General features: G+C 38.4%; 1 long non-coding RNA gene across 2 annotated transcripts; it reads right to left on the bottom strand.

Moving 5' to 3' along the window:
* Positions 1 to 2,451: 2,451 nt before the first annotated feature.
* Positions 2,452 to 7,879, bottom strand: LOC134297516 (uncharacterized). 2 transcript variants are annotated; one of them, XR_010004285.1, is made up of 4 exons: positions 7,599 to 7,879; positions 5,039 to 5,146; positions 4,805 to 4,876; positions 2,452 to 2,993 (listed from the first exon to the last, which is right to left on the bottom strand). It is a non-coding gene; the product is annotated as an uncharacterized LOC134297516 (long non-coding RNA). The 2 variants fall into 2 exon arrangements; XR_010004284.1 differs by lacking the exon at positions 7,599 to 7,879 and adding an exon at positions 5,703 to 6,330.
* Positions 7,880 to 9,489: the final 1,610 nt, after the last annotated feature.

Below are 9,489 nucleotides of genomic sequence, written 5' to 3'. Positions count from 1 at the left end.
TGCAAAAGTTGGGTTGCAGTTAAACATCAAGATTATGGCAACCAGACTGATTGAAAACTGGCAAATCGAGGGAGAAAACGTGGAAGCAGTGGCAGACTTTATATTTCTAGGCACAAAGATCACAGCAGATGCAGACTGCAGCCAGGAAATCAAAAGATGTTTACTGCTTGGGAGGAGAGTAATGGCCAACCTCGATAAAATAGTGAAGAGCAGAGACATCACACTGGCAACGAAGGTCCGCATAGTTAAAGCAAAGGTATTCCCCATAGTAACCTATGGATGCGAAAGCTGGACCATAAGGAAGGCTGAGCGGAGGAAGATAGATGCTTTTGAACTGTGGCATTGGAGGAAAATCCTGAGAGTGCCTTGGACCGCAAGAAGATCCAACCAGTCCATACTCCAGGAAATAATGCCCGGCTGTTCACTGGAGGGAAGGATATTAGAGGCAAAGATGAAGTACTTTGGCCACATAATGAGAAGACAGGAAAGCTTGGAAAAGATCATGATCCTGGGGAAAATGGAAGAAAAAAGGAAGAGAGGCTGGCCAAGGGCAAGATGGATGGATTGTCAGAGTTTTATATTATTTAGGTCATTTCTTATGTGAAAACGGATAAGTGTTTGTAAGAATCATGTCCTATCCATGTATGAACAGCAGCAATCAAGACACCTGCTAAAGACTGAGTGCTATTAATAGAGACTGAGTAAATCTTGAGTTTGTGATTGTGATGGTGAAGGTGATGATGATGGTGTTGCTGTTGGAAAGCTGTTGGAGTGGAGCGGAAGAGAGAGTTTGAAGACGGAGAGTCTGGAAACCAGAGATTTTGAAAGGTTGGAGCTTGAAAGCTTGAAGATAAGAACATTTTGTTTGGTCGTTTGAAAGCAGCTGATAAAAGCCAAGGACTGTTGTGTTTGTATATATTTTCATATAAATCTTTCTTTACTAAAAGACAGTTTGTTTTGGGGTTTTCTCCTTGGACAAAGGGTGCAGCTTCCGCAGAAGGGGTTGAATGTTTGGGACCCATGTTTGATAGCTGTGACATGGATGGTGTCCTTAAAGTGACTGGCTTGACCTTGAAGGAACTGGGAGCGACGAAGGCCAACAGAAAGCTCTGGCGTGGGCTGGTCCATGAGGTTACGAAGAGTCAGAAGCGACTGAACCAATAAACAACAACAAACTGGACCATGTGGTAATATGTTAAGCAATTTCCAAAATGAATAGTTTGTGGCAAGCATAATAAAAGATCGCGAGAACTAAATACTAGCAAGACTGAAACTGCAAAGACTAAAGAAGACCTTTATAAAATCACAATTTTCTGGAAATGTATGGAAAACCCTGACAAACTAAATATAAAACCTTGTAGGGCAAGTACATATAATTAATCTGCTGCCCTTCAAGTCTGCCCTTTATTTATTTAATTTCCTTTCATTTATTTCATTGTTTAAAAGCAATAGAGGAATCCTCCACCTTGTGTGACTGTGGAGCTGAACAAACAACTCATATGTATGCTTGCCCACAATGCCCTGCCTCATGCACGGAGGAGGAGTTGTTTAAAGCTACGGACAATGCGATTGCTGTTGCCCACTTTTGGTCCAAAACTATTTAGCTGTTTGTGATTCCTTTATTTTATCACTTTTTAACTTATTTATTACGCAATGCTTTTGACACAAAATAAATAAATTTATTTCATTTATATACCACTTTTCTCACCGCTTGGGAGACTCAAAGCGGTTCACAACATAGTAAATGGCAAAGATTCAATGCCTCACATCCATATGAAAGAACATTACAAGTCTAAAAACAACCACATGTAGCCATAAATTAAATCATTAAAAACTATACAAACCATCAGCAATTAATTTAGATATTACTATAGGTATCAGTAAAAATCATATAGTGCCATCTGTTGGATATATTTTTGAAAACACTTTACAACAGCAGAAGTCTTTTTTTCTTTTAAAAATAATAGCCTATGTGTTTTGTATAACGTCTTTGTGTGCCTCAAAGAGATTCTGAAATTAAGTATTTTAAAAATGCATTAATTTGCTTCTGTTGAAAGAAAAATATAGTGGGGTATTCCCAAGGCAAAAGCAAAACAAACACCCTAAAGCAGATGAGCAATGCAGTCATTTTCTATGTGTGTATTTTTACAGAATTAAAAATGCTTAAAACCCTAGATGGAGGGAGGGGACCAATTCTCAACATCGAGAACATGTTTTACCTTCTACAGAAAAGAGTCAGTCACACATTGCATCATTGATTACACTGCACTCTTTTCTTGGCTATTTTCATTCAACCTGCAAAACATCAAGTATAAAATATTTCCTGGATTACATCCTGCTTGTAAAACTGAAAGAACAGAAATTAGATCTCAAAAGAACCTATTAAAATCCAAGTAGAGTACTGATAGTATTGAAGAAGGGGGTAGTTTCTGACGGTTTAAACTACAAATTAGGGCAGGAAACTCCTTTATTTCCAAAATGTTTTGCTTTAACAGAGACAGCGGTCTTAGAAAAGAGAAAAGATATTAACAAGTCACTTAAACATGTTGGTAAGCAGCAGTTCTCCAACATATATTCTAATTTTAGATTACTATGTACAGGGTGTTTCAAAATGATAGACCCAATTTCAAAGCAGTATATCCTCATGATGGCAACATTTTACAATTCCACAAAAAGTTACAAACAGTTTAATGAGTTATCAAGTTATCAAGATTTATTAGCCATTTCAACTCGGCAACATATCTAAAAATTAACTCCACAAATGGGGAATATCTCATTAGGCCTTACGTTACGAGGTTGTCAACTTGTGAATGATGGAGGCCAGGATCTTTTTCTGTGCTGAGAGAGGTATCTAGTGGTAATTCATTCATGGGTGGCTTGTGGTTGCACAGACAGAATGATTTCAAATTGAATCTTTGCTGATCTACTGGGTTTCATGGCTGAGCAAAGGTTCAGCCCTGATCTCCAGAGTTGTAGTCCCACACTCAAACCACCTGTAATAACATTTGAAAAATAGTTGAATTTACCCCCTTTCTCTCTCCCCCCCCCCCCCCCACAGATGACATTGCTGAGGGGCCATTTGGTCCCACTGTAGTGTACTACCGAAGAACTATTAATTGAGGGAGCTCTAAGGGGCTCACAAAGGGAGTCAAATGACTCAACATAAGCCATTTCAGGGCTTTTTAGATCATACTCAGAAACAGACTAGTAGCCACTGAGCAACTTGAGTGCTTCCTGTAACCAGTCCCAGGTCACAAGCTGGCTGCAGCTCTTTCTTCCAACTGACGTTTTTGAGCATTATAGACAAAAGAAAGTTAATACTTTTACTTATAAAGTCAGATATTTTGGGTACAAGAATCCCTAAGGCTGACTATCATGTCTGTGTGTCAAGCCCCTTCCACACAGCTGTATAAAATCCACATTGAACAGGATTATGTGGACTCAGATAATCCGGTTCAAAACAGATATTGTGGATTATCTGCCTTGATATTCTGGGTTATGTGGCTGCGTAAAAGGGCCTTCAGCCATCTCGAGGCAGACTTACTCGGGAGTCATTTCCTTGTTTCACAAGGTCTGTATGTAGCATTCTCTGTCCAAGAATTCTGGAGCCTTCATAAAGGCAGAGAAGTATGTGAAGTCGTAACATTTGGAAAAGAGTTAAATTTACTTTTTTCACTCACCCACAGACAATGTTGTTGCAGAGCCATTTTATATGTCATTGTGGATGAGAGTGGGCAAAATACTTTTACAAAGTTTCTTAGAGTCAGACTTTAGCCACTTTTTCTTTCTTTCCTTCCTCATTTAAGGGGTTTTTATTAATAACACTGCACTATCTGTATTACAGGAAGTGGGGGTTTCACAAGATCTTTAGTCTTCTCTGCCAAAGAGTGTTGGTCATAGGATCATTGTGGAAGAGACCCCAAGGGCCATCCAATCCAACCCCCTGCCATGCAGTTGCAGATTCAGGGACCTCTCAGGATTTAGTTTAACAGCACTCAGACTGCCATGGCTCAATGCTATGAAATTCACAAAGTCTTCTCTGCCAAAAGAGTGCCAATGCCTTTCCAAAGACGGCAAAGGCTAAGGACCTAGTGAAACTATAAACCCCAGGATTACATAGCATTGGGTCATGGCCGATCAAGTGCTTTCAGGGGGTGATAAAGGATAGTTTTGTATTTGCAGTTTGAAAGGCCAAACCTGAGTTTTGGTTCCCTATGTAAAAGGCTTCACATCTCTCCTTCTCCTTTTCATTTTAGGCCCCTTCCACACAACTGAATAAAATCCAGATTATCTGCTTTGAACAGGAATATATGGCAATGTGGACTCAGATAACCCAGTTAAAAGCAGATATTGTCAAATTATCTGCCTTGATATGCTGGGTTATATGGCTGTGACGAAGGGCCCTCAGTTACATGTAATTGTTACAGTGGTCATTTTGTTTTGTTTATGCTGTTATATTAACAATGTACAGTGTTCCCTCACTTATCGAAGGGGTTAGGTTCCAGGACCACCCACAATCTGCGAAGAAGGGACGCTATATTTATTTTAATATTTATACATTATTTTAATAGTTACACACTATTTTAAGTCTTTATCAACCAATCGTGTGTTGATAAATTGCCTCCTTCTCCTCCTGTTGCCGCTTGGGCTCCTTTTCTCTCCCTTTGGCTTCTCCTTCCTCCCTCCCTTAGGCTGTAAATTGTAATTTTTTATGATTTATAATAGTCTTTTAGAGTTTATTGAAAAACCGCGAAACAGCGAATCCGCAAAAAGTGAACCATGAAGTAGTGAGGGAACACTGTACCTTATTTTAAATCCTTCTCTTTGGTTTCCAGGTATTCTTTGGTAACCCTGATGGATCTTCCATAGCAACTTTCTACATGGCAATAACCCAAATAAAAACAACAAAAACAATGGATTGGAAAAATATCACATGTCTTCATCTATTTCAAAGGTATTTAATAAAGGTGAGGAGAAACTTTGGGTTTAACACATAGAACAGTTGAAAAATCAAGTAGGCACAAAACAAAATACTCACATCAACACGCCAGCCATTTATGTATACTTTTTATTTTGACCTCACAGTTTTGAAAGCGTCCACTGTTTTTGTCCATCCTGGCCTCAATCTGTTCAAGAGTTCATGTGTCTGGAAAAAGAGAAGGGGAAAGGAGAGCATTACTAATGTTAAAACAAGATGTTTTATCCTTTGTACACAACTATTCTACTTTTATGGAAGAGAAAATGAAATTTCCATTTCCATTTCTCATCAGCGCTACTGAATATGATCACCGACTCCTTTTTCAATTTGAGGGAGTGAATTGAGCAGAACTTGGAGCTATCTGAAAAGAGAATAAAATTAATATACAGTAGAGTCTCACTTATCCAACATAAATGGGCCGGCAGAATGTTGGATAAGCGAATATGTTGGATAATACGGAGGGATTAAGGAAAAGCCTATTAAATATCAAATTTTGTTATGATTTTACAAATTAAGCACCAAAACATCATGTTATATAACAAATTTCACAGAAAAAGTAGTTCAATACGCAGTAATGCTATGTAGTAATTATTGTATTTACGAATTTAGCACCAAAATATCACGATGTTTTGAAAACATTGACTACAAAAATGCGTTGGATAAGCCAGAACATTGGATGAGTGTTGGATAAGTGAGATTCTACTGTACTTGCACTAGCCCTTACCCAATACACATTCATCACTGGAATGGGCCATTGCGATTATTCTTCAGTGCAGTTTTAACTCATTTTAACTGTATAGCAGTTTTTTTAAGAAGCCACATTTGAATTTAGGACCATCATCATCATCATCATCATCAATCTTTATCAATAACAAGGATTTCAGAGGCCTCCTTTTTCAATCCCATCATTACTCTCTTGAGTTTTAATAGGTTTCTCTGAGAGTTGGTCTTTCGGTTTCACCTGCAGGGTGACAATTCAGGAAACATGTTATACTTTGATCTTCTGCAGGCTAAATGAAAACAACAGCACCAACAACAGGATGCAGTGTAATCAATGCTGCAATGTGTGGTTTACCCTTTTCTATAGAAGGTAAAGCATGATGTTCTTAATGCTGTGAATTGGTTCCTCTGGCCCCATATTGTTGGCTAGAGGTATCTACCCAGGGTTTTAGGCTGTTTTAATGCTACAAAAGCACATAAGTGGAAAATCGTTGCATTGTTCAGGGTGTTTATTTTCCTTTATAAAATGTCTTCTGTAATATTTCCAGCAGATGGCACTATAAGACATTTACTGACACCTATAGCAATATCTAAGACAGACATTGGCAAACTTTGGCCCTCCAGGTGTTTTGGACTTCAACTCCCACAATTCCTAACAGCCAGTAGGCTGTTAGGAATTGTGGAAGCTGAAGTCCAAAACACCTGGAGGGTCAAAGTTTGCCCATGCCTGAGCTACGGTCCCTTCTATACTGCCATATAATCTAGAATATCGGCAGATAATCCACATTATCTGCTTTGAATCGGATTATCTGTGTCTATACTGCCAAGTAAACCAGTTCAAAGCAGATAATCTGTATTTTATGCAGCTATGTAGAAGGGGCCTAAATGCTCAGACTTGAAGGATGGCATGTTAATTATATGTATTTGCCCTACAAAGTTTATACTAAGCCCCCTTCCACACAGCTGTATAAAATCCACATTGAACTAGATTATATGGCAGTGTGGACTCTGGTAACCCAGGCCCCTTCCACACACCTGAATAAAATCCCACATCTGCTTTGAACTGGGATATATGGTAGTGTGGACTCTGATATTCCAGTTCAAAGCAGATATTGTGGGTTATTCTTCCTTGCTATTCTGGATTATATGGCTGTGGGGAAGGGCCCCCAGTTCAAAACAGATGTTGTGGATTATCTGCCATAATATCCTGAGACCCCTTCCACACAGCTGAATAAAATCCCACATTATCTGCTTTGAACTGGAATATATGGCAGTGTAGACTCAGATAACCCAGTACAAAGCAGATGTTGTGGGTTATTCTGCCTTGATATTCTGGGTTATATGGCTGTGTAGAAGGGGCCTTAGATATTGCTATAGGTACAGTAGAGTCTCACTTATCCAAGCCTCGCTTATCCAAGCCTCTGGATAATCCAAGCCATTTCTGTAATCAACGTTTTCAATATATCGTGATATTTTGGTGCTAAATTCGTAAATTCAGTAATTACAACATAACATTACTGCGTATTGAACTACCTTTTCTGTCAAATTTGTTGTATAACATGAAGTTTTGTGCTTAATTTGTAAAATCATAACGTAATTTGATCTTTAATAGGCTTTTCCTTAATCCCTCCTTATTATCCAAGATATTCGCTTATCCAAGCTTCTGCCGGCCAGTTTAGCTTGGATAAGTGAGACTCTACTGCAGGGGTCCTCAAACTTTTTAAGCCAAGGGCCGGTCCACAATACTTCAGACTGTTGAGGGGCCGGATTATCATTTGAAGAAAAAATACAAACAAATTCCGATGCACAGTGCATATTTCTTATTTGTAGTGCAAAAACAACAAGAACAATAAAAGAACAATACAATATTTTAAAATAAATATAATTTCAACCAACATACATTTATCAGGATTTCAATGGGAAGTGTGCTTCTGCTTCTGGCCAATGAGATAGTCAAGTTAATTAGGGTTGTTGTTGTTGTTGTTGTTGTGTGCCTTCAAGTCATTTCAGACTTTGGGCAAGCCTAAGTCTAAAATGTATTTATTTATTATTTATTTATCTACTGCATTTATTTACTACATTTTTATCACACCCTTCTCACCCCAAAGGGGACTCAGAGTGGCTTACAAATTATATGTACATACAATATATTATATTATTAGCATAGCACAATATTAGCATTATATATTACTATATTGAACTATACCACTAAACTGTAATATTATTAGTAATATATGTAATATAGAGTATATAATTAATATTATTATATGGTATTATTATTAGTGTTATATTGTACTACATTATAATATTATTATCAATATTATATGTATATACAATATATTATATTATAAAACTGAGGGCGGAGGCCAGGTAAATGACCTCGGAGGGCCGCATCTGGCCCCCAGGCCTTAGTTTGGGGACCCCTGCTCTACTGTATCAATAAATGTCCCATAGTGCCATCTACTGGAGATATTATAGAAGACTCTACGTATGCTGTTTGAGATTGTGGGTGGGACTAGATCTGTGACTCTTCAGACTGAGGGCCCTTCCACACAGCCATATAACCCAGAATATCAAGGCAGAAAATCCCACAATATCTGCTTTGAATTGGGTTATCTGAGTCCACACTGCCATATATCCCAGTTCAAAGCAGAAAATGTGGGATTTTCTGCCTTGATATTCAGGGATATAGAGCTGTGTAGAATGGCCCCGAGACTCCATTTTAGAAGTCACTTTTTACCTCAGTGCAGCCATGTTTTACCTCAGTCAGCACAGTACTGTGTGTTAGAGTTTACCTCAGAAGTTGTGCAGTTTAGAAGTCAGTCAATGTCGTGCAGTGAATAGTTAGTCTTTATTGAGTTAATGTTCAGTAATGTATTTGTGAACATTTGGATGCCCCACAAAAAGATTCGAGAGCTCGCACTTCTAAGGGGTTGTCTGAATGCTTAGTTCCTAACAGTTCAAAGAGAAAACCAGGGATATCAGTCTAATAACTATGGGCCCTTCCACACAGGCATATAACCCAGAATGTCAAGGCAGAAAATCCCACAATATCTGCTTTGAACTGGGTTAACTGAGTCCACACTGCCATATAACCCAATTCAAAGCAGATAATGTGGGATTTTATTCAGCTGTGTGGAAGAGGTCTGAGAAACCTAAATTGCTTTGCATGAACCTAGTGGGTATTTACCACTAAGGAGAAGACTGACTTAAGCGAGTTTTTAACTCTTCTCAGGAAGTTCATACTTTACAAAAAGGTGATGATTGTTCCAAATAGTGTGGATGCCAATTGATCTCCAAAAGGGCCATGGTTCCAAATAGCTATGGAGATTTTGGCTTTCTAAAATGTTATGATCTCTTAAAAAATCATGCCTTTCCAAAAGGTTATGGATCACAGAAATGCTAGCTTGCAAAGCCTGTAAAGATTTGCAAAATTGAAAAGAAGTGTTCTTTTGTAGCCAGCAGCTGACTCTGCTGAGCTATATGCACTGCCATATAATGCAGTTTGAACTGCATTCAGTGTGGAGTAGACTCATATAATGCAAACTGGACTGCATTGAATTAGATTATATGGGTTTATACTGTCATATAATCCAGTTCAATCTGCATTATAATGGCAGTTCTGATGGGGCCCAAGGCCCCTTCCACACAGCCATATAACCAAGAATATCAAGGCAGATAACCCACAATATTTGCTTTGAATTGGGTTATCTGAGTCCACACTGGCATATAACCTAGTGCAAAGCAGATAATGTGGGGTTTTATACAGCTGTATGGAAGGGGCCTAAGAT

Source organism: Anolis carolinensis, chromosome 3, assembly GCF_035594765.1.
Source record: "Anolis carolinensis isolate JA03-04 chromosome 3, rAnoCar3.1.pri, whole genome shotgun sequence".
NCBI classification, from domain to species: Eukaryota; Metazoa; Chordata; class Lepidosauria; order Squamata; family Dactyloidae; genus Anolis; species Anolis carolinensis.
The sequence above is the reverse complement of the archived record's forward strand: the minus strand, read 5'-3'. Positions and strand labels throughout refer to the sequence as shown.